We start from the raw sequence: 26,045 nt of genomic DNA, 5'->3' as shown, positions 1-26,045 counted from the left end.
AAGAGTTAAGAATATAAATTCTGCATCTATTAAAAATAACAATCCTTGGGGCGCCTGGGTGGCTCAGTCGGTTAAGCGTCCGACTTCGGCTCAGGTCACGATCTCACGGTCCGTGAGTTCGAGCCCCTTGTCGGGCTCTGGGCTGATGGCTCAGAGCCTGGAGCCTGCTTCCCATTCTGTTTCTCCCTCTCTCTCTGCCCCTCCCCCATTCATGCTCTGTCTCTGTCTCAAAAATAAATAAACGTTAAAAAAAAATAAAAAAAAAATAAAAATAACAATCCTTATCATGATAATTTATTTCCAGATGTCTGCCTGTCAGAACCATGCAGTGGAAGCCACAATAAGCATGATACAGGTGCATATATAGAATTCTCTAGAAAGATTCCTTCACTATGGGCTTCGCTGATCCAGGATGCTGTTGAGGGGTCGCCCTGCATTGGTGGCCATGTTGCTTGTAAAGGAACGATGTGTTTTCAGTCACCCTGTCATCCACTGAAAGTTAAAAAAAAGTCACAGTGAGAATCTATGGGTTACATATCAATTTTTTCACTGCAGGCAGATTAAATAACATGTTCAGGCTGGGCATTAACTAAAATGTCTGAGATTTGACCATGTCTTCAATAGACAATGAATGTGGGTTTTGGTGACCCAGTCCTCCAAGTATTTCCAGAAGAAGCAGTGAGAGGAAATTTTAAATTCTGACAAAGATTTATTAAGTTTCCTCTTTGGTGGGGAAGAAGAGCTGTCTAGTGATATCTAAGACATTCAGAGCTTGTAATCATTCTTGTTCCAAGAAAACACTGGTTCTCTAGGTTTATTAGCCTATAAGATCACAGAATTCCAAGAATATTCCTGAAAGTTCTCTCTTCTTCAACACTTGCACTCATATCTATTCATGTCAGTAAATAAGGTAGCCTTAATATATTAAAATATGTATCATGTAAAAAGGAAGTGAAAGTTACAAATATGGGAAAAGAATGTGATACAAAGAAGTGCATTCTGTATTTAGCAAGGAAACCATGAAAACTTCTGAGAAAAAGTTAAATGTATGAGGTCACTAACTCAACATTTTAAATTCCCCAGTGCTGAATTTTTATGGCTTACAAGCAATCTGAAAGGCATTAAGTTTCTAGGAAAAAGTGTTGCAATTCTGGATTTTTGCCTGTCTTTTGACCCTAATAAGGCTGTTTAAAAATAAAGTTATCAACGGAACTTGGTCTGTGTCTAAAATGAGGAATAATACTCTGTCCTTACAAGCCTCTGATATCATATACCTTCATACTTTACAAAAACTCAGATTCGCTGAGGATTAAAATATTAAGATTCTAGTCATGCAGAGAAAACAGGAGTTGTTTTCTTTGTCAAAAATGATTGGCTCTGAAACTTTAGAATAGTGTTGTCCAATATTACTTTCTGTAATGATGACAGTGTTCCATATTTACACAGTTCAATATGGTAGCCATTAGCCACATGGGGCTAATGTGGGTGCCTGGGTGGCTCAGTTGGTTAAGCATCTGACTTCGGCACAGGTCATGATCTCACGGTTTGTGAGCCTGATCCCCACTTTGGGTGAGCTCGAGCCCTGCTTCAGGTGAACATGATCCTTGCTTTGGGTGAGCCCCACTTTTCTCTTTCTCTCTCTTACCCACTCTCTCTCTGCCTTTCGCTCACCTGCATCCTCTCTTTCTCTCTCTCTCTCTCTCCAAAGATGAAAAAAAAAAAAAAAAAGGAAATATGGTTAATGTGATGGAGAAACTGAATATTTATTTATTTTTATTTTTATTTCATTTTTTAATATTTATTTACTTTTAAGAGAGAGACAGAGTATGAGCAGGGGAGGTGCAGAGAGAGAGGGAGACACAGAATCTGAAGCAGGCTCCAGGCTCTGAGCCGTCAGCACAGAGCCAGATGCGTGGCTCAAACTCACGAACCTCGAGATCATAACCTGAGCCAAAGTCAGACGCTTAACCGACTGAGCCACCCAGGTGCCCCTTTATTTTTATTTTAACTTAAATTTAAATAGCAACAATGGCCAGTGACGACTGTGTTAGACAATTCAGCACTAAGAATATTTTCTTTCCAGTATGAATTTAAAATTTACAGCAATATTTTTATTTCTTAATGTTGTTTTCTAGTTTATGGATTTAGAAAAAAATGATTTGGGGGCACCTGAGTGGCTCAGTCAGTTAAGCATCTGACTCTTGACTTCGGTTCAGGTGACTATCTCACAGTTTGTGGGTTCGAGCCCCCGCATCGGGCTCTGCACTGGCAGTGCAGAGCCTGCTTGGGATCCCCACTCTCTCTACTTCTCCCCAACTCATGTTCTCTCTTTCTAAGAGATATTTTTTTTTTTGAAAATAATGACATGAAGTGGTCCACCAGACAATGTTGTGTAAGTGATAGACATGCTTAACCTGAAGTCTGAGATCCCCTCACATCTGTAGTCTATGGGGAGGCTTCACTGGTGTAGAGAAAAAGCACCAAGGAAAACCTGAGCATGATGATGACAAATCACTGCTGGTCCTGTAGGTCTGCCATTTTCTATTTTTATTTATATTACTTTTGAGTGAATTTACCAAATCATTTGATTTATCTTTTTCTTTTTTGAATTAAAGAAAAAACTTTTTAAATGTTTTTATTTTATTTTTGTGAGAGAAAAGACAGAGTGCAAATGGGGGAGGGGCATAGAGAGAGGGAGACACAGAATCTGAAGAAGGTTCCAGGCTCTGAGCTGTTGGCACGGACTGTGAGATCATGACCTGAGCTGAAGTTGGACGCTTAACTGGCTGAGCCACCCAGGCGCCCCTTAAATTTTTTTAATGTTTATTTATTTTTGAGAAAGAGAGAGAGAGAGAGAGAGAGAGAGAGAGAGCATGAGCGGGGGAGGGGCAGAGAGAGGGAGACACAGAGTCTGAAACAGGCTCCAGGTTCTGAGCTGTCAGCACAGAGCCTGACCCAGAGCTCGAACCCATGAACTGTGAGATCATGGCCTGAATCTAAGGCTCAACCGATTGAGTCACCCAGGTGCCCCATTCTTTCCTTATTTTAAATGTAATGTTAATGATGTTTCTTAAAACATCATCTTTTTGTTAGTTCTTTCCTTCAGAATTGAATTACAGACCACATAGGAAAAACCAATTTCATTACTTACTAATTACGCTTTAGATGTAGAATCAGCTTTTGAATGGGCTGGACTTCTTAGGGAGCAAAGTGGGAAACAGTCTTCTTTCCAGCCCTCTGTCAGATCGCCTTTCCTGCCTCTGGATACTATCTGTCTCACAGATCTCCTTTGCAGGTACTAGAAAGCCCAGAGTACTACCATACTTCCAATCATGCATCCAATGCAAACCTTCTCCCATCCACCATAGCTCAGGTGTGTGGGTCTGGGAGTCTGCAGTGGGGAAGGGCTATCCAGTCAGCTTCTCTACTCTTCCCTGCACTTTCTCTTCCACCAGCTACCTGCTGCTTCTTGTGCCTCCAGGGCAGGATGCAGGAGGGTGGAGAGTGTCCAAGGAGTGGAGGGGTCTTAGTTGGTTGCCACTGTTGCAATTTGGTGTTTTGGGCCCTCTGGGGAAAGATGCCCAAAGGAACGTTCGACGCTTTCTTTCACGGAGTGCTTGTGAGAATGTCCAAAAGGTCCTCACGCGGCCTCATTCTCTGACTCTGAGTACCAAAACCCTTCTAATTATGAAGTAAGACATGTGCCCAGATGACTGCTTATGAGTTCTGCTTAGCAACCTCCGCTGATGGGGCATCTCCCACAGATTCTTCTCCAAGTGTGGCTTTGCCCTGTCAAGCAGACCCCTTCCACAGTGTCTTTTCAAGACTTCTAAAGATAGCTACCTTCCATAGTGCCCATTGAACCCACAGAACATTCAGCACCTAATTCCAGACAGTCTGAAGATGCAGGTCTTTCTTCCCTTTGCTTAGGAGGGAATTCTAGCCAGCTTCTCATCAGACGTCACTGGGTTAGGGTCAGGCATGTGGCCTATGTCGCTCCTGACAAATCTGGGAAACCCCAGCCCGACTTTCCCAAGAACCTTCAGTCAGGGACCATGTCACTGTGGGGCCCAGGAGTTCGGCATCCAGCTGTCTATGGATGATGGATGGCAGGGAGGGAACAGAGGTAGTGAGATGTGATACTCCTGCCTGCCAGACACCCCAGACCCTACAGTGGTTCTCTTGAAGAACTATTTGGTATGTGCTATGTACTAAATGTGTCTTCCCCCAAATTCATATGTTGAAGCCCCAATCCCCAGTGTGATGGTATTAGGAGGTAGGGCCTTTGGGAGGTGATAACATCATGAGGACAGAGCCATCAGGAATGGGATTAAGTGCCTTCTAGAAGAAGAGACAGGAGTGAATTTGTCCATGATAACAAATCCAAGAAGAGAGCTCTCATCAGGAACTGAATTGGCTGGCAACTCGATCTTGGACTTCACAGCCTCCGGAACTGTGAGAAATCAATGTCTGTTGTTTAAACCACTCGAGATTTTCGTTATAGCAGACTGAGCTAAGACAGCTTGAGAAAGGGAGAGAAGCCCCCCACCCACTTTCCCTTGGGGAGGCAGGCCTAACATACAAAGACATCCTAGATAATCTTCCTACTCAGACTGGATAGGAGCTGCAGGGAGGTGGTGTAGATAAGTTTTGAGCCACCCCTTAGAGAATCATGCACAGATGTTCTAATGCCTCCCTTTAGGACTTGAGATAAAGTGTACTGTGATAACCTCATGGAACTGAGAGAACTCATTGGCATCTGGTGGAAGCAATCTCAAAATTAGGAGGCACAAGAGTTATAAAGAGCAAGGAATATAAATACATTAAAAAATACCTTTTCTCACCCTCAGGGAATGATGGTCAAAGTAGAAAAATACCAATATTCACCTCTTGTTGACTACAAATCACCTTCAAATAGTCCACATTGTATACTGATATGTGGAAATAATGCCTTCACCAGGCTTAGTCTATATTTACACTTTATAGACTTAAGATGATTTAAATAAAAATGGCTAAGCAAAAATTAGAAGGCGGAAAGTTTATTATCTCTGATAAACTCTGCCCACCTGTTCTTTCCTCCTTTGGGTGCTATCGTGCCTTTCTTCCCTCTGAAACCCCCGCCCCTTCCAAACACAGAGACACAAATGCACGAACTCATAGACACACATTCATAGATCCTGCATGTGGAAAAACAAGCCCTCAATCTTTACACTTCCTATTTGTTCTCTGGCCCTCTTTCTATAATGTATAATCCATTTAAATCTTCCAGTGAACTGTCTCATGCTTGAGATCTTTCCTGCCTCCCAAACCCTGACAGGATTTGTGGTCTTTTGCCCTAGACCCTTAGGTTTTTGGCTTTTCAGTAATAAGTCAGAAAAAATAATTCACACTAGTGTTCTTGGTGAAAGGAAAGACATTAATATGTGGTACCTTTCAGGTACCAAATGCACGCCCTTGAACCTTACATGGCCTTTGCAAATTTAAGGTGCCAGCCCACAAGAGTGTCTCAATGGCTGCAATGCAAGGCACTATGGGAGCTGGTGGAAGAGATATTGCTGGAGCTTAGGACCTTTTTTTGTTCTCTTCAATTCACACCATCTGGATAAATTTACAGAGAATTTTTTCTAGGGAGTTCTCGCTCATTGAATTGGTTTTGGAGGCGCAGCCAAAGATGAGACAGAAAAAGTTTTATTTTATCACCCGTTGCAATAGCGGCTATTCTCCAGATTTTTGCATGTTAAAAAAAATACGATGCTTATATTTTTTGCAAGTAGAATTATTATTTTTTTAAGATTTTATTTTAGTTTTCATTATTTTTTTAAATTTTATTTTTTTAAATTTATTTTTAAGTAATGGCCACATCCAATCTGGGGGTTCCAACTCATGACCCGAAGATCGAAAAGTCTCTCGCTGTACCGACTGAGCCGGCCAGGCACCCCACGAGTAGAATTATTTATTAGTAAGTTCTAAGCGGCTTTGAAAAATAAGAGTAGAATTTCAGGGAGACAAAAACTTCACTTGACACAAGTTTAATATTAAAGCCTTTCATTGTTTCCTTCATTAGTCTTTGAGCAGCAAGTCCTTGTGAAGTAAACTGAGGGAATTTGGTAACGTATGTAACAACCCTGTCTCCCCGCCTGCTGGGTGCATTATCGTCCCAAAGATTGTTACTGCAGAAATGCAAAGAGAGAGCCAGCCACGTTCTGACTTTTGAGTGCCAGCACAGGCTCTTTAGTCTTTCTGGTTTCCTTTTAGTCCTTTCCATTGGCTGGCTCCTACTTGTTCTTTGTCACTTGGCTGCAGAATGCCTTTGTCACTTTACCAGAATGCCTTCTCTAGTTTCTGGTAAGTTCTATTTTGGCTTCATAATGTCAAGCACAATTTTATCTCAGTATTTAACACACCTTGAAATTACTTATGTTACCTCTTTCTCAGCCCTCAGAATGTTTTTGGCAGGAACCTTGTCTTACTCATCTTTGTACTTCCCCTGACCCCACCCCCTCCTAGTGTCTACTTCATGCCTACCACATAATAGGTGCTCAGTAAATTTTTATTAGCTAGAGGAAATTAGGTAGGATTGGGATGTATTCTTTTTTTTTTTATGAGAGAGAGAGAAAAAGAGAGAGAGAGAGAGAGAGAGAGAGAGAATGCAAGCAGGGGAGGGGCAGAGGGGGAAGGAGAGATAGAATCTCAAGCAGGCTCCATGCTCAGTGAAGAGTCTGATGCGGGGCTCGATCTCACCATCTCATGACTGTGAGATCATGACCTGAGCCAAAATCAAGAGTCAGATGCTTAACCAAGTAAGCCACCCAGGTGCCCCGGATTGGGGTGTATTCTTAATCACATTTTACAAGTAACAGAATTGAGACCAACCAGGAGTTGGCAAACTCTTTTGGTAGAAGGCCAGATAGTAAATATTTTATGCTTTGCAAGCCATCCGGTCTCTTTCACAATTTCTCAAGTCTGCCATGTAGCAAGGAAGTAGTTATAGATAATATATAAATGATTGGATGTGGCTGTGCTCCAATGCCACTCTATTTATAAAAACAGGTGGCACACAGATTTGGCCTCAGGGATCTAGTCTGCCAGCTCCTGCACTAAACTAAGACTGGTTTACTGACCTGACTTAATTCAACACATACGAGTTTACTTGTATGTGGCTGTTCTTCCCCAGAACTCAAACTATTTTTATATATTTGAATGATAGCATATTATGGTGGAATAGTAATCTTCTCAATAGTTTTCTAGTGGCATAAAGATTTAATGTCCAAGAAAAGATGTATAATTTACAACCAAGACGTTGCTTCCTCCTAAGAGAAAGCAATTTAAGTCCCACTAAGTCTAATGTACTTGTGAGTGGGAAGAAACAATTAATATTGGCTGTTCAAGCAAATAGTACATTTTTTTAAAGAACAATCTGTTCCCCTAGTGTCTCCCAGGTGATCAAGAGAATAGACTCTTTAACTGGTAGGAATTATGTACTTAATAAAATTGTAATACTGGCTCTACTTGTCAAAGGAAGCTCATTATTCACAGATTATGTTTCTCTGTGTCCTCCTGTTCTCCCACCGTTTCTTGACATTGATGATGTCCTCTGGTAGGACTGTCTCTCACAGGGGTCCACGTGGTCCAAGCTGGATCTTGACTTTTATGGATGTTTGCCAAGACTAAGCTGTGGGGGACAGGACGACAGACTCCAAGATCTCTAGGATCCCATTCAGTCCTCAAATGTATAAACTTCTTTGTCCTCTCTAAATTGCCTCTTTTCCATCCCAGCTCAGCTCTGGCCTTGGCACATTTTCTGATTAAATTAGCTGTTCCTTCTCTGAACTCCATCGCCTCTTTAGGCTACAGTTCATACAGCAGAGTTAGCTTGAATATTAATCTGATTTCTGTGTATTTCCCTTTCCTTCTGTGTCTTACCTTCACATGAACTCTGGGGAATCCCCAGACTTTAATCAAACACCAACGCAAGCGTTTTGAGATGCTTACTTGTCAACACATGATAAGTTTAGGGCTGAGACTGTGAGAAGGGCCATGGAAGGACATCTGGGCTATGAGAGGAAGGTGTGGAGGGCTAGACTCACTGAATGGAGTGAGGGAGGGGAAGGAAGGACCAGGATGTGGCGTGAGTCAATACCACACTGTGCTAGAGATCCATTTGCCCTCAGGAACCTACTGCCATGGACAAGCCACGATCTGAAAGTACTGGGCCCTTATTTGTGCCTTGGACAAATGTGGAATACTTGCAGGGAAGAGGAAATATTTTTCCTGCTACTGTCCTAGGTTCTCTGGCTGAGGGCTTATACATTGGATAGACAAAAGACACATGAATAAGAGAAAAACAGCTATGGGGTGGCTCTTGGTCCTGGTGGTGGGTGGGGGGTGTCACAGGTCATCTGAGGCAGGTTCCCCTGGGGCTCCCCCATGGAGGAGACAGTGTGCACGGCTGCGGCCCCAAATGCTCTCACCTCGTACCACACATGATGAAGGTGCTGGTCACAGAAACTCCAGAGGGGGCAGCCCATGTGGCCTGTGTGGGCTTGTGAGTGGAGGTGACCAGGGTCAGACAGTGGAGGGGAAGCCACTTGGCTGGCCTCCAACTGGGGCTGGAGCTACTCTGCCAGTGTTTAAAACTTTAAATGAGAATATAGAGTATTATTTACAAGGAAATGACAGTGAATAAGTCTTTCTAACCTCTTCCAGCCTTTCTTTTTCAGAAGAGAGACCATATTCAACTTACATATTTGAAGACTGCATATTCTAGTTTCCAACACCAGTGGTTTCTCTGTTTTGTCATTCACAAGAACTTCTTTACTAACAAATGAAATGATCCAGGGATATGGAACATATGATCTTTACATTGGTCTCAGATTGACTATGAGCTTCAGCATTTTCATTAAAGGGAGTTTCATTTTGGGGAAAAAAAAAGATCTTCTGCAACTTGCCAGGAAAGGCTCCATGAGAGCAGGTCAAGGTGGCCATGCACATCTTAAAGAATGGTTGTGGTGGCTGGACTGCTATCAAGTATGTATATAGAACATGTCAAAAAAATGTTATGGTTGTATATTAAAATATTTGCATATAGTAGTACAGCCTCATATTCCTAGTGCATTTAAAAACTTTAAGCCCTTATTTTTTTCATGAACAAAATCAAAATATGTAAAATTTAAGCCAGTAAAAATGATTTAGCGTCTTAACGGTCTGTTTAATTTGAATGAGAAGACTTTCTTTTATCTGTCTGATTAGAGCATGTCTGACATTAAAAAAAAAGAAAAATAATCAAAAGTTTATTAACACGTGCCACATGCTTACATAAAGGAACACTCAGAGATGAGTAACTCAAAGGGTTGGTTAGAACTTGGGCTTATATACCATCTTAGCAAAGGAACAATATACTTTCAGAAAAGTGACAAGACAAAGGAAAAGAACTTTGAATTTTCATGGCAGCAAATTGTGGGAATGCAGATATATGAGAAACTAAGGGTCGATAAAGGGTAGCTCTAGTAAGGTTTGTTTCATAATTTCCTCTGGTGCCATCTCCAGGCCAATAAGGTCCAAAGTTGTCGCTAGTGATTAACTCTTGTTCTTTCTGGTGGAGAGGGGGGTCATCTTTGTAAGTTTATGTTCTGCTTACAGGCAAATAGGAGAGAGCAGAGAGCTTTTCTTATATCTGCTTCTTCTGATTTACCTTAACTCAAAATAATCCTTATGCCAAAGTGACATATTTGGGGGTGGCATATTCTGCCACCATACACTCACCTTGTCAAAGCAGGAAATGTGAGAGAAAAACACATTGGCCTGGCCTAGATGGATCAGAACAGTTGGAAATTTCCCTGTGAGATGGAACAAATGTAGACTGTGAGTCAGTCTTGTGTTTAATTAGTTTTCTATTAACAAATTTCCTCATCCCAAAATGGGTAGAATAAGACCAACTTTGCAGAGTTACTTTAGGGATAAGAGAATGTGTTCCAGGCTTGTAAAATTATTCTCATATACCAAAGAATTATTATTACATTAAGCTCACTGAGGATCAAGCTTTATTCATCACTTATACCACATGATGACTCATACGTCAGAACATCATCAAGATTTGAAGTTTATGGAAAGTGTTTCCTGAATATTTATCATATTGATACTACATTCATGAGTCATTGCAGTTACAAAATTCCTCCTACATTGAATGTTCTCACTCTTCCCTCAGGGTTCAACTCAAATGTCCCTTTCCCTGTCATGCCTTTGTCAACGCTTATGCCCTAGCCTCCCCAGTTCTGTTCATTCTTCTCTTATATACATCAGATCGTGTAATGATTAGTTATTTATGTGTCTGGTTCTCCTGCTAGTTTACGAGCACTTGGAGGGAGAAAAACAGCCTGTGTTTTATTCATCTCTGTATCCCCAATATTTGCACCATCTGACAGCATAAATGTTCCATGCAGTCCTGCAGCTTCTTGAGTTGTGCTGATATTTGTGGGATGATCACAATTTGGAACTCTGATAAGAGCATTTGAATATTCCGTAGCCTGTAAACACAACTTGGAACTAAAGACATCTGGTCTACTGTGAAATATTCTTAGTGGTCTCCACTTTCCATTCTTGTCTCCTTTCACTCATTTTCCAAATACTGCCAAAGAGAACATCTTGAAATAAATCTATTCATCACTTTATTGATTAAAGTTCTTTAAAGTCTTCTCTTTGCTGAGGGACTTAAACTTTTCAAGATGGCACAAGACCCTACATAACTTGATCCTGTCTACCTCTCAGGTCTTATCTCTTGATGCATCTTTTCCATTCTCTCCTCATTTTCCACCCCCCCCCCCCCAGCCCCTCCTGCCACTGTAGAGATGCTGAGCTCCAAATAATTATCTAAGTGGGCAATGCTACATTAACCTTTGCATTAACCCTTATCTTTTCTCATCATCACACAGTTCTTTCATTGTTATCTCGATTCCTGATTTTGTCTCCTTGATTATTTAAACGTCACTTATTTTATAGTCTTATTCAGTCAGATCTATTATATCTAGTTTTCTAAATGTTTTATTCATTTATTTAAATTAGATTTTTTAATGTTTATTTATGTGTCTGTGTGTGTGTGTGAGAGAGAGAGAGAGAGAGAGAGAGCAAGCACATGAGCAAGCGGGGGAGGGACAGAGAGAGAGGGAGACACAGAAACTGAAGCAGGCTGCAGGCTCTGAGCTGTCAGCACAGAGCCCAATGTGGGGCTTGAACTCACGGACCATGAGATCATGACCTGAGCTGAAGTCGGACGCTTAACCGACCAAGCCACCCAGGTGCCCCTAATGTTTTATTTATTTTTGAGAGAGAGCGTGCCAGTAGGGGGAAGGGGCAGAGAGAGAGGGGGACAGAGGATCTGAAATGGGCTCTGTGCTGACAGCAATGAACCTGATGTGGGACTCGAACTCATGAACTGTGAGATCATGACCTGACCACCCAGGTGCCCCAATTATATCTGGTTTTTCTAATGTGAATTTTCTATTTGGAATGGAACAGAATCTCTCTCGTGATGATGGATTGTTTCTAAGAGTCTGTGTGTGTGTGTGTGTGTGTGTGTGTGTGTGTGTTTTAATTTTTTTCACTGTGAGATCATCTTCATTAGGGGTTGGTTTTCCCCACTGTGGGAGTAGTGCCCTGGGTAGTGGCCATACCAACTTTGCTAGCTTTCTAGTTTCATGGCTCTCATACCAGTATAATACTAACATCTTAGCTTGGGATTTTGATGGGGAAAATATAAATTGGACCCTCATATGCAAATGTGCCTTCGGTGTGGGGTTTTCAATTTTTTCCCCACTCTGAGTTCCAGGCAGATGGCAAGTTTCCTTGCTACCTCTTTAGGTTGGTAGGGGGAATATTTCTAGTTCCTTTTTCCTAGATGGGCCCAGCTAAGTGCGGAGGTCTCAGTTCCAGCTCTCTACCTCACACAGGCTGCTTCCTTTTCTTTTTCCTGCCTGGATATTAACACTCAGCCTTCACTCTAAGGAGGGCTGACAACCCCGGGGAGGCTGCTACATCAGTTAGATTTACTACTCAGCATTTGATTGTCTCCTTCATTTTTTGAAATTATGGGTTGTTTTCCTTTCCCTTCTTTCAAGCTTGGCTATTTTGTCTTATGCTATTTTATCCAGTATGTGGAAGAATCTGTGTTAGTTTTGCCTACTAGGTTGCTGGAGGGCCTCTGATTTACCCACTGAGGTTGTCTTCATATCTTTTTTACATATAATGTCCTGCCCTCACACTAACTCAGACCCCAGGAGAAACTTGCTTATGTCTCAGTACTTAGGTCAAGCACCCCTTTCTCAGTGGAGATTTTCCTAACCCTTCTTTGGGGTGAAATTTGTCTTTCCCTCACTCAGACCTCCACTGTGCACTTTATTCTCCTACTGTAGACCTGGGACATTAATGTGCTTAGCAGTATATGTGACTCTCTCTTCTTCCCTGAAGATTATATTTTATTTACCTTTGTGTCCCCAGGGTCTTGCTCTATACAGAGTCCATACTATGTGTTCAACACATGCCAGGTGAATGGATGAATAAATGAATGAATACATAAAGTGAATGGGTAAGGAATAACAAAATTCAACCTGCCTCTTTCATGCCATGTTAAGATAATCAAATTCAAACAAAGTATTTTGTCCAGATTAGAAGTGAAATATCAGATATGCAAAGAAAATCATGGCAGAAATCATAGGTACTGCTCACCGTGTGCCAGGCGCATTAAATTAACACATTTAATTTTTATAACAACTTTTTTGAGGCAGATACTTTTACAGACAAGGAAACTAAGTCACCAAAAGGTTAACTTGACCAAACTCATAAATAATATGACCAAGCTCATAAGTAGCAGATCTAGGATTTGCACTCAGGTAGTCTGGTTCCAGAGGCCCTGCTTATAACTAGAATATTAGAAAGACTGTTAATACCAATGAAGGAGACATATTGAAATTTCTGGATCCAAGATTTTTTTAAAAGCCATTATTTGTAAGTCCAAAGTAAATAGTTGTTTTCTAATGATGGCTCAGGATGTTAAAACCTTGGTATGTGGGAAGTTTACAACCTCACCCAGTAAGTTATTTTTCTATTTAACTTCTCAGTCTTAAAATCCTTCCAGAATTGAATTTAGATCTCAGCTATTGCTGTTTAAACACCTGCTTCCTTATTCATAGGTAAGAGAGAGAGAGAGAGAAAAAAAGAACAAATATAGCAACCTTCTCCTTGTGTTTCTGGAATGAAAGTTGAGGCTTGATTAAAGATTATTTAGTGGTGGTACATCCTTTTGTTTTTGGAATGCAGAAAGCACCTAAACATTTTGGATATACTGATACAAATTCACCATGGCTCTTACTCTTCTCCTTATCACTGAGCAAGATGTAAGAATCAAGACATGTTGTAGGAGAGCAACGCGTTCCGCTGGCCCAGCCATTCTGATTCTCATTTGTTTCGTGTGGTTACTACCATGCTTATCCTTGTGGATGCAGACACTGGTGATTCCTACATTGCTAATATTATCTCATCTCTCATCTAAACTCCTTTAATGGAAATGTGTGGATAAATGATGACTTCCCCACTGACTATAAGCAAAATGGGAATAAATTTTTAGAGCAGCAGAAGTTTCTTAGGGTTATTAAAGAATACGCTAAAGAAAGAGAAGCAACTTGAGTGGTTACTAAATATACCAAGCACGCATGGGGCTGAGATATATGAGGTTACGCGCAGCTGAAAAAACAAAATGACTATTTCGGTAGGGACCCTGCGTGTTTGGTGCTTTGGTTTTGATGACGCACCTTACTATTTAAGGAGTGCAGGAGAATTATCCTATCTGAAGTCCAGAATAGATTTTTCTCTTCAAGAGAAATTTATTTTTACATATTTGAATGGCCTTTGAGTAAAATATATTTATCATAAAATTATCCAACAATTTACATTGCCACCAAGGTGACACAGTCTCAGAGCCGCGATGAAAATCGATGTAGTAAGTCCAGTGCAAGGAATTCATTTTTCTTTTTCTTCATGAAACTGGCTCTATTACAGCGATAGTGATTTCCAGAAAATGGATGGTTATTGAGATGAGATTACTTATGAGGAATGATTTGGATTATTTAGGTGAAAAGCTTTTCTTTCCTTCTTTTTAGGCCTAATCTATTATATTTAGATTTAATGTTCAAACACAAGTTATTACAAGTATTAAAATTTAAATGGCTGCCATTTAATTAATGACTGGCAACCTTGTTTAAGGTGTTCTAGTCATGCATGGCACCGGAGTAAGATTTTTCAAATATTAAGAGAGAAATCATACTGAAAGACAATATCTGATAAAGGACTCAGACAGTTTGGGTTCATGTTTGAACAAGCATCCGCGAAAGATTTATTGTTTTAGAAATGATCTCCCTGTAAGAGATATCTGAGTTGTTTATGAGTTACTGGCACTTTCGTACAAAGCTCCAGTTGTCGCTTTTCTCCGAGAACTGGGAAGTCCCTTTTTTTTTTAAACGTTTATTTATTTTTGAGACAGAGAGAGACAGAGCATGAATGGGGGAGGGTCAGAGAGAAAGGGAGACACAGAATCTGAAACAGGCTCCAGGCTCTGAGCTGTCAGCACAGAGCCCAACGCCGGGCTCGAACCTACGGACTGCAAGATCATGACCTGAGTCGAAGTCGGACACTTAACCGACTGAGCCACCCAGGGGCCCCTGGGAAGTCCCTTTTGATTTTAGTTGTGTCCAATGGGTGGCACTCCATCTCTAAAGACTGGATGATCTCTCTTTTCTCACTAAAGAACACAATCAGAAGCATACACGGTGATTAGACACAGGGGCCTCCATGCAAGGATTTTCTCGCACCAGTGATCTTCATGCCTGAAATCAGTTACAATTCTTTAGTTTGGGAACTAGATACCTGTCAAGATGACTCGGAAAGAAAAACACATTCTTTAATTTTGCAAGGATGTATTTTTAGGCTCAGATGATATGAGAGGGGATCGCACAGTATCAGGATAGTTGACCTGAGTTGACCAAAGAGCGTAAGCTGAAAAAACAAAAACAGCGGCTTATTTTAAAGGGTAGCTGACACGATACAGAAAAATAGGGGGTAACTCAGGGAAAAAGACTCTGACGAGTCGAACCTGGAGGACATGGAAGCTGATGTGACAGATCGTGATGGTAACACAGTCGCTTATTTTGTACTCTGAAGTTTTTCAGCTCCAAGAAGATGGGTAAGAATATTTTCCAGTGGCTGCTTTAAAGCAATGTGATCACACTCGGTTTTTTGGGTGTGTGGTTATAAAAGGGTTAAAAAGCGACGGTGAAGGCATATATTGATCCAGCAGCATAGAAAATAATCGACGAGTAGTTTTATAAGTAAAAATATCTTTTCAATGTTATTTGAATTTTTTTTTCAACGTTTTTTATTTTATTTTTGGGACAGAGAGAGACAGAGCATGAACTGGGGAGGGGCAGAGAGAGAGGGAGACACAGAATCGGAAACAGGCTCCAGGCTCCGAGCCATCAGTGCAGAGCCTGATGCGGGGCTCGAACTCACGGACCGCGAGATCATGACCTGGCTGAAGTCGGACGCTTAACCGACTGCGCCACCCAGGCGCCCCCTTTTCAATGTTATTTGAATTGAACTGATAGAGAAACAAGTGAAACAGAAATAAATGAATTTTAGATTCATTTCTTTTTTTTTTATATTAAGTTTTTATTTTAATTCCCGTGTAGTTAACATACAGTGTAACATTTGCTTCAGGCATACCATCTAGTGATTCAACACTCTCACACAACACCCAGTGCCCATCATAACAGGGTACTCCTTTATCCCCCAAACCCATTTCCCCCATCGGCCCACCCCCTCCCTCTGGTAACCATCAGTTTGTTCTCTATAGTTAGGAGTTCTGTTTCTTTGCTACTCTTTTTTTTTTTTCTTTTTCCTGTTTGTTTTGTTTCTTAAATTCCACGTATTAGTGAAATCATATGGTATCTGTTTTTCTTTGACTTATTTCACTTAGGATTATACTCTCTAGCTCCATCAACATAGTTGCAAATGGCAAGATTTAATTCTTTTTGATGGCTGAGTAATATTCCTAGACTGATTTCTTAATCCCCAAAGATATTCATTTCATTTCATTTCATTTCATTTCATTTCATTTTTTCATTTCATTTCATTATTTCATCTTCTCTTTTTAAAACAATTTTTTAATGTTTATTTTTGAGAGAGAGAGAGAGAGAGGGACAGAGACACAGCACAAGCAGGGGAGGGGCAGAGAGAGAGGGACACAGAATCTGAAACAGCCTCCAGCATTGAGCGGTCAGCACAGAGCTTGACGTGGGGCTCAAACCCACAAACCGTGAGATCATGACCTGAGCCGAAGTCAGTTGTTTAACTGACTGAGCCACCCAGGCACCCGCAAGATATTATTTTCTGTAAAAACTCCTCTTTAAAGGGAAATATATTAAGCAAATTTTGAAAAGGGATTTTATGTTTTTTTTAAAAAAACTGTATACTTCAATTTTAGATAGTAGTTTTAAAATACCCACTAAGAAGATGGGGGTTTTTATCATCGTACATTTCTTTTCCCTCCTCTCTGTTATAGGGTTAGGAAACTACAACCAAATAGGGCCTGCTACCTGTTTTTGTAAATAAAGTTTTATTGTAACTTGCTCAGTTGCCCATGCCCCTTTGTTTATGTATTGTCTATTCTAACTTTTGAGTTACAGCAGTGTAAGTTGTAGCCCTGATGGGAACAATATGGTCCTGTTTTGGTAAACAAAGTCTTAGTATTAACAAAGCCACATTGTTATACATATACATTGTTTATGTATGGTCTATTCCTGCTTTTGAACTGTAGCAGTAAAACTAAATAGTTTTGACAGAGACCATATGGCCCACAGCCTAAATTATTTACTATCTTGCTCGTTTTAGGAAAGGTTTGCTAACCTCTATTATATTGTTACTTTTATATTACCAAGATGTATAATACAATCTCCTTTGCAATCCTAGTTCCACAGTTTTTGGCATATTTAAATGGATACAGTGCTCATCACTAGTCCTCTTTACCATGACTTCTCCAATTTTGAGTTTTTTATTTTGATTCTTTTCTGGATTTCATCAAGCAGTTTCTTCAGTAAAAGTTTAAGTTTCCTTTTTTTTTTTTACATTAAAAAATGTATACCTGTTACAAATTACTTTAAAATAACTTGAATAGCTATTATATTTTTTTGGATATATGTTATGTTATATTATATGATATGATATTATAATTATAATTATAATTATATTCTTTTGGAGCTATTATATTCTTTCCTAAAATACTATGTAGATCAATGCTATCTGATAGAATTATAATTCTAGTAGCCACATTAAAAATATTGTGTGTAACAGAGGCACCTGGGTGGCTTAGTCATTTGAGTATCCAACTCTTGATTTCAGCTCAGGTCATGATCCCAGGGGTCATGGATTGAGCCTCATGTGGGACTCCACACTGAGCACGGAGCCTGCTTGAGATTCTCTTTCTCTCTCTCTCCTTCTGCCCCTCTCTCCCGCTCATGGTCTTTCTCTGTAAAATAAATAAGTAAACAGACAAATAAATAAAAAATATCGTGTAGAATAGATAAAATTAATTTCAATAGTATATTTTATTTAACCCACTGTGTCAAAATATCATTTTAACATGTAGTCAACATAAAACCTTATTAATGAGATTTAAAAAAACTTTTTATAGTAAGTTGTCAAAACCCAGCATGTATTTGACACTTAGAACACAACTCACTTTGAAGTAGCCGCATTTTAAGTGTTAAACAGCCTTATGTTGCTAGTGACTGTCATATTGGACATCACACTGCACAGAATTCTTATTTATAATTGAGCATGAATGTTGCTATGCAGAAGTCTGAGATCTGTCTGATTTTTTTTTTCTCCTTGGAGGTAATTAACTTTTTCTGATGCCTGAAAAATTATTTCTTCATTATTTCTTGAAATTCACTAACTTAACATGGACATATATTTAAAAAAAATTTTTTTTTAACGTTTATTTATTTTTGAGACAGAGAGAGACAGAGCATGAATGGGGGAGGGGCAGAGAGAGGGAGACACAGAATCGGAAGCAGGCTCCAGGCTCTGAGCCGTCAGCCCAGAGCCCGATGCGGGGCTCGAACTCACGGACCGCGAGATCATGACCTGAGTTGAAGTCGGTCGCTTAACCGACTGAGCCACCCAGGCGCCCCAACACGGACATATATTAATGTAAAGAGTTCCATACCTAATTTTCATGTTTATTCACTGTGCAGATTTAATTTTTAATGTCAGGTATATTTTCTTATAATATATTTTTGTAATACTTTGCTTATTTCATTTGTTATTTTTCTTCTAGATACCAATTATGCATTTGTTGGAGGCCTATTTTGGTAGTTTATGATTCTTTGAGTACCCATGTTTATTTACACTACTAGGATGTTCATAATCCTTTTCTAAATGTAAGTAAGTGGATTTTGTTTTTTGCTCTTTCAATCTTATTTATTTGTTTCTTACTGTTCTAACTTGATTAATTTTAGTGACATTGTTTGGCTCTCTTTTTATTTTATGAGAAATACTTTCCCTTTTCTTATAGTGTTCTTTATATTCTAATTGTTGTGCGCTTATTTTGTCAAAGTCAAGTGGTTGTTGTTGACTATTCAAAGCTCTTCTGAAAAATTTCCTTCAGTTTCTTGTTTGCTTTGTTTTTCTTCTACATTAATTTCTTTATTAATTATACACTGTATTTTCTTTGTTCTTCTCCTATTTGTCCACAGTTTCTTTTCACTATTGTCATTCCAGTTAGTATTGTTAAAAATCTCATTCACTCTTATTGTTGGCCATGGTTCTTTCCTCCTCTAGCGAGAAGATTCCTTTCTTTCTTTAAGATACTGATACCATTGAATATTAGGTGACTCTGAGGAGCAAAGGGAGGCATTAGGATATATTCCCATCCACTTGAAACCTTGACCTTTTGCACTTTTTGCTGATTTGATAGTGAAACAAGTGAAAGTGACTTACACAGAGTCTGAATAGTCATTCTTACCAGTACCCGGATCTGGACTAGACTTTGTGTCTAGCCTAGCTTTAGTGTTACTCCATCACTACCACAAGCTAGCTTGCCAGAAGTATAGTGTAGCCTAAGTGTATGGTGTGTGTGTGTGTGTGTGTGTGTGTGTGTGTGTGTGTGTTTAGGCTCTGCTTTCACTTTTGAGGCTCTCTTTAATATTGGGCACCTGAATTCTCGCTATCTGGTCAGGATATATTCCGTGGGTAGACCTTAAATTCACATTGGTTCTCAATTTACAAACATCTTAGGCACTTTATCTTCTCCACAGAGAATCAGCTGTGTTGTTTATACATCTGAAGATAAGCAACATACCATCCTTCTTTTCAAATGTGTGTGTGAGGGTATGTTAGTGAGAATTCTTGGGATTTTGTTTATGGACCAATGTGGCTTCTGGGGGAGGGTAGGAGTGAAATTAGGAAATGTGCCATACTCTTCTCTGTGATATGTGTCTTCTCCTTTTTAAAATTCTTTTTAGGGGCACCTGGGTAGTAAGTAGCTCAGTTAGTTAAGCCTCCAACTCTTGGTTTTGGCTCAGGTCATGACCTCATGGTTTGTGGGATTGATTCCTGCTTTGGGATCTGTGCTGGCAGCATGGAGCCTGCTTGGGATTCTCTCTCTCTCTCTCTCTCTCTCTCTCTCTCTCAATAAATAAGTGAACATTAAACAAAATGAGGTTCATTGTAAGCCAGTTCTCATGGGGGCCTGCATCTTTAATTAAATTTGTAAAATTAAATACATGCACTTATCTTTGTTTTATACTTAATGCCTGAGGATGCTTGGCTACTTGCAGAACCTTATTACCGTCAGTTGTTTTATTGTGTCCCATAAAGTACTTTTAAAGCTCCTGTTTTATAGATGAGGAAACAGGAATGAAACATCTTTGAGTATTGTCTTTTTATTTTAGCACCGAGACATTTTAAATTAGTATAAAGTTGACTTTGGTCTTTTGGTATACAGTTCTATGAATTTAAATACAGGTACTGTTTCACTACAACAGTAAAAATACAGAATAGTTCTCTAACCCACTGACATTTCTCAGTGCTGTCTTGGTTTTGGAACTGGCTTCTTTGACCTGCCTTTGACATTCATCCAGGTTGTTGCAGGGATTGTGAGTTTGTTCCTCTTCACTGCTCAGTGCTTTGTCTTTTTATGTTTGCTTACCCATAGTTTGTTTCATCGTTCAGAACACCTGTTGTTCTTTTCAGTTTGGGATAGGTATGAATACAGCAGCTATAAACATCCACGTAAGGATTTTTGACTGAACCTAAGTGTCCAAATACCTAGGAGTGGGATTACTGGGTTGTATGGTAAGTCTGTATTTCACTTTAGAAGAGCCTCCCCAACTGTTTTCCAGAGTATCTCTATTTTTCATTCTGCCAGCAATATGTGAATGTTTCAGTTGCTCTGAATCCTAGCCAGAACTTGGTATTGTCAGTATTTTTTATTTTAGTCATTCTAATAGGTGTGCAGAATTCTCTCATCCTGGTGTTAGTTTGTATTTCTCTAATGGAAAATAATTTTGAACATCTTTTCATGTCTTTAGTTGACATCCTCTTATCCTCTGATAAGGTGTGTGAGTCTTTTGCCTTCTTTTTTTTTTTTTTGAATAATTTTAATGGACTCAAGTTGAAAATCATCCTTTATGGAATCTAATATCTGGAAAAAAAAAAAAAACACTGGGAAAACTCAGAGATAAAAGGAATTGGAGGCACCAAGGACAGTGATAAATATAGGAGTCTTGAGCCATAATAGAGCATGCCTTAGCAGATTTCAAGTATACAAAACCATATTATTAGCCATAGTAACCATGCTGTATATTAAATCCTCAGAAATTATCTTCTAACTGATTGTTTGTACCCTTTGACATATATTCCCACATTTTCCCCCTCCCTTCAGTCTCTGGCAACCTACATTATATAACCTCCATTAAATTCTCTGTTTATTTATTTTTTTCTTAAAAAAAATTTTTTTGCATTTATTTATTTTTGAGAGACAGAGACAGCATGAGCAGGGGAGGGGCAGAGAGAGAGGGAGACACAGAATCTGAAGCAGGCTCCAGGCTCCGAGCTGTCAGCACAGAGCCCAATGTGGGGCTCGAACCCATGGACCATGAGATCATGAAATGAGCTGAAGTTGGATGCTGACCGACTGAGCCACCCAGGTGCCCCTAAATTCTCTGTTTCTATGAAGTTGACTTTTTTTTTTAATTTAAAGGTTTCATGTATAAGTGAGATCATACAGTATTTGTCTTTCTCTGTCTGGCTTATTTCACTTAGCATAATGCCCTCCAGGCTCATCCACGTTGTCACAAATGGCAGGATTACCTTCTTTTGTGTGGCCCGATAATATAGTGTTGTTTATATATTGATATTTTGTTTATCCATTCATCCATTGAAAAGCATTTAGATTGTTTCCATACCTTGGCTGTTTTGAATAATGCTGCAGTGAACTTGGGAGTGCAGATTTCTCCTAGAGACACCGATTTTGTTTCCTTTGGTTATATACCAAGGTGTGAGATTGCTGGGTCTTATGGTGGTTCTAATTTTATTTTTTGAGGAACCTCCATACTGCTTTCCGTAGTGGCTGCACCAACTTAGATTCCCACAATATACTAGAGTTCCCTTTTCCTCACATTCTTGCCAGCACTTGTTATCTCTTGTCTTTTTCTTAATTTAAATTTTAATTAGTTAATATACAGTGCAATATTGGTTTCAGAAGTAGACTTCAGTGATTCAGCACTTACATACAACATACAGTGCTCATCACAAGTGCCCTCCTTATACATATCTAGCCCATTTCCCACCCACCTTGCTCCAACAGCCCTCAGGTTGTTCTCTATCATTTCTGCACAGTGAAGGAAACAATCAACAAAACTAAAAGCCTATGGAATGGGAGAAGATATCTGCAAATGCCATATCTGATAAAGGGTTAGTATCCAAAATCTGTAAAGAACTTATGAAACTCAACACCCAAAAAACCCAAGCAACCCAGTTAAGAAATGGGCAGAAGACATGAACAGATACTTTTCCAAAGAAGACAACCATCTGGCTAACAGACACATGAAAAGATGCCCAACATCACTCATCATCAGGGAAATACAAATCAAAACCTGTCAGAATGGCTAAGATTAACAACATAAGAAACAACAGGTTTTGGCAAGGATGCAGAGAAAGGGGAACCCTCTTGTACTGTTGGTGGGAATGAAAACGGGTGCAACCACTCTGGAGAACAGTATGGAGGTTCTTCGAAAAGCTGAAAATAGAATTAGCCTACAATCCAGCAATTGCACTATTGGTATTTACCCAAAGGATACAAAAATACAGATTTGAAGGGTACATGAACCCCAATGTTTATGGCAGCATTATCAGCAATAGCAAAACTATGGAGAGAACCCAAATGTCCATCGACTGATGAATGGATAAAGAAGATGTGGTGTATATATATAATGGAATATTACTCACCATCAAAAAGAACGAAATCTTGCCATTTGCAATGACATGGATGGAGCCAGAATGTATTATGCTAAGCAAAATAAGTCAATCAGAGAAAGACAAATGTCATATGATTTAACTCATATGTGGAATTCAAGAAACAAAACAGATGAACATATGGGAAGGGGGAAAGAGTAAAAAGGGAAACAAACCACAAAAGACTCTTTTGCCTATTTTTGAATTGGGTTATTTGATTTTCTACTGTTAGATTTTGAGAGATTTTTATACGTTCTGGATCCAAGTACTATGTCCAATATATGATTTTCAAATATTTTCTCTCAGTCAATAGCTTATCTTTTCATTATCTTAATGGTATCTTCCAGAGAGTAGAAGGTTTTAATTTTGATGCAGTACAGTTATTATTGTTTTCCTTTTATGGATGTGCTTTTCTTGCCATGTCCAAGAACACTTTGTCTACTCTTGATACTGAAGATTTCCTCCCATGTTTTCATACAAAAGTTTAATCACTGTATGTTTTACATTTAAATCTATGATCCATTTTGAGTTATTTTTTGTGAAGGTGTGAAGTTTAGGTTGACGTTCATGTTTTTGCATATAAATGTCCAGTTATTCCAATACCATCTATTGAAAAGATTACCTCTCTACATTTAATTTTCTTTGGAACTTTGTCAAAACTAATTGGCCATATTTGTGTAGTCTAATTTTGGACCTTCTCTTCAAATCTGCCCATTATCATGTCCAAACTTTCACTAATACCACATTGTCATGTTTACTGTAACTTTATAGTAAATCCTTGAAAAAGATAGTGTGACTCCTTCAACTTTATTCTTCTTTTTCAAAATTGTTTTGGCGATTTCAGTTCTTTTGGTATTTCACATAAATTTTAAAATAAGTTGGTGTGTATTGACAAAAATGTTATTGGATTTTGAGATGTTATTGGACCTGCTGATCAATTACAGAGAATTTACATCTTCAGTGTTAAGTCTTCCAGTCCATACACATGGTATGTCTTTCTATTTATTTAGGCCTTTGATTATTTTCATCAATATTTTGTAGTTTTCAGCATACAGACCTGTGCATGTTTTGTTAGATATGTACCTAAGTGTTTTCTATTTTTAGAGTGATTGTAAGCAGTAGTATGATTGTAAATTTGGTTTTTAATTGTTTATTGCCAGCAGGTAGACATACAATCAATTTTTGTGTGGTGACCTTGTTTCATGTGAACATGATACTAGGAGATTTTTTGTTTTGTTTTTGTTTCTTTTTTGTAGAAACCTTGGGACTTTCTATGTAGGTATTTGTACTGCAGATAGGGACAGTTTTATTCACTTGTTTCTAATCTGTATGCCTTTTATTTCTGTTTCTTGCCTTCTTTTATTGGCTAAAACTTCTGGTATAATGTTGAATAGGAATGGTGAGAGTGGATATCCTTGGCTTGTTCCTATCTTAGGGGGAAAGCACTCAATCTTTTGCCATTAAGTATGAAATTATCAGAAGGGTTTTTTTTTTTTCTGATTCTCTTTATCAAGTTTAGGAAGTTTGCTTCTATTCTTGGTTTCCAGAGAGTTTTATTTTTGCTTTAAATTTAGAATGGATATTGAATTTTGTCAAATGTCTTTCTGCATTAGTTGATATGACAATACAGTTTTTCTTCTGTAGGCACTCAATATGATGGATTGCACTGATTGGCCCAGATTTGCATTTCTAGGATAAATCCCACTTGGTCATATTGTATAATTATTTTATATATTGTTAGATTTTATTTGTTAATATTTTGTTATCTATTTGGTTTACTTGCATATTTTCATTTAATTCTAATAGTAATCCTGTGAATTAAGAGATATTCCCAATTTATTTTATTATTGTTATCATCTTTTTTTGAGAGAGAGTGCACACAAGCAGGGGAGGGACAGAGGAAAAGGGGGGAGACAGAGAAAATATTTTTATTTTATTTTATTTTATTTTATTTTTTATTTAAATCCAAGTTAGTTAACATATAATATAAAAACGTTTTCACAAGTAGAATTTAGTGATTCATCACTTACATCATTCAGTGCTCATCCCAACAAGTGCCCTCCTTAATGCCCATCACCCATTTAGGCCATGCTCCCACCCAACACCCCTCCAGCAACCCTCAGAGAGAGAGAATCTTAAACAGGCTCCAGGCCTAGCGCAGAGCTTGATGCTGGGTTTGATCTCATGGCAGTGAGATCATGACCTGAGCCGAAATCAAGAATTGGATGCTTAATCGACTAAGCCATCCAGGCTCCCTGAGGTACCCCAATTCATAGAGAAATATAATGAAGGCTGAGAGTGTTGGCAATTTGCCCAAAGTTACACAGTGAATAAGTAGTAGAGCCAGGAGTTTGATAAATGGATTTCTGAATCCAAAGTTATTCTTTCCACTCTATCACCAAGCCTGGGGTTTGGAAAAAGAGAGTAGGAGAGCCTCAAGAGATCTTAAATGTTGCCATGCCTTCAGGATTAGATAAATTACTTCTCAGAGTGTAAAGGTCTTCTGGATTTGTTGTCTGAGACATTAGGGAATTGGAGAAGTGAAAGAAGCGTAACAACATGCAAAGGTTTTAAAAGTGGATTTAAGAAATTCTAGAATCTTTTATTAGACAGATCGTTGAGGAACACTTGGAACAGAAGATGATAATCAATAGGAACTGACTGACGTACATTTACTAAGAAAAGGTCAAAAGTAACTCTCATTTTTTTAAGTCATAGACTTCCTAGATTGTATGATCACCATAGAATAGTAGACAAAGCACATATCTTATGGGTTCTGGGACCCGCAGTTGTCATCATCGGACCAAAGTCCACATGGAAGAAGATAAAGTAAGAAACAACTTCAAATTAAAACTAACTTTTATAACCAATAAGGAACAGTCTTAACATTACCTGGAAGAAGACTTACCGAGTCTCAAGTCAAAGTCCACGACGTCATCTTCCATGACTCAGGTAGGTGTCCTCCACGTCTGTTATCATTGCTGCCTACTGCGTCCTATAATGTACAGCGTGTCGTCTTCACACACCCTCAATTATTCCACAATATTCCTAGGGGGGTGGGTGAAGAGGCGTATTTCCTAGAAATATCCCCTTAGGGTTTCCTAAGGGGATAAGGATTTCCGCATTTTCATGACCATTGGCACATGATTTGATACTGTGCCCCCTCATCTGAGCTGTGTGGCTTCTTCACAGTTTCTGCTGTTGTTTTTGCGATTGGTTCCTCCTTTGGCTTTTTTAAAACCACTTAGCCATCGGTTCAGTTCTTCTTTTGTCTTTGTGTACAGAAGTGACTAAAAAGGGCACAACTACCCACCCCCACCCCAGCAATCTTTCTTCTGGTCTTCTCTTGGATAAAGCCGATCTAAATGATCTTGTGAACATGAGAGAGGCGTGTGGTATGGCTGGTACTACAAACATGACTTTTCAGGTAGTTGGACAATCACACGAAAGGATGTAAATCGAGGGAGGTCAACCCGGAAGGAAATGTC

At 39.1% G+C, this 26,045-nt stretch overlaps 1 long non-coding RNA gene across 1 annotated transcript; it reads right to left on the bottom strand.

Annotated features, from left to right (window-relative positions):
• Positions 1 to 49: 49 nt before the first annotated feature.
• On the bottom strand, positions 50 to 25,792 carry LOC125920797 (uncharacterized). The gene is made up of 3 exons (XR_007457199.1): positions 25,466 to 25,792; positions 9,763 to 9,836; positions 50 to 492 (listed from the first exon to the last, which is right to left on the bottom strand). It is a non-coding gene; the product is annotated as an uncharacterized LOC125920797 (long non-coding RNA).
• Positions 25,793 to 26,045: the final 253 nt, after the last annotated feature.

The sequence above is a fragment of the Panthera uncia genome, chromosome C2, assembly GCF_023721935.1.
Source record: "Panthera uncia isolate 11264 chromosome C2, Puncia_PCG_1.0, whole genome shotgun sequence".
Classification (NCBI taxonomy): Eukaryota; Metazoa; Chordata; class Mammalia; order Carnivora; family Felidae; genus Panthera; species Panthera uncia.
This window is presented reverse-complemented; position numbering and strand designations above follow the sequence as displayed.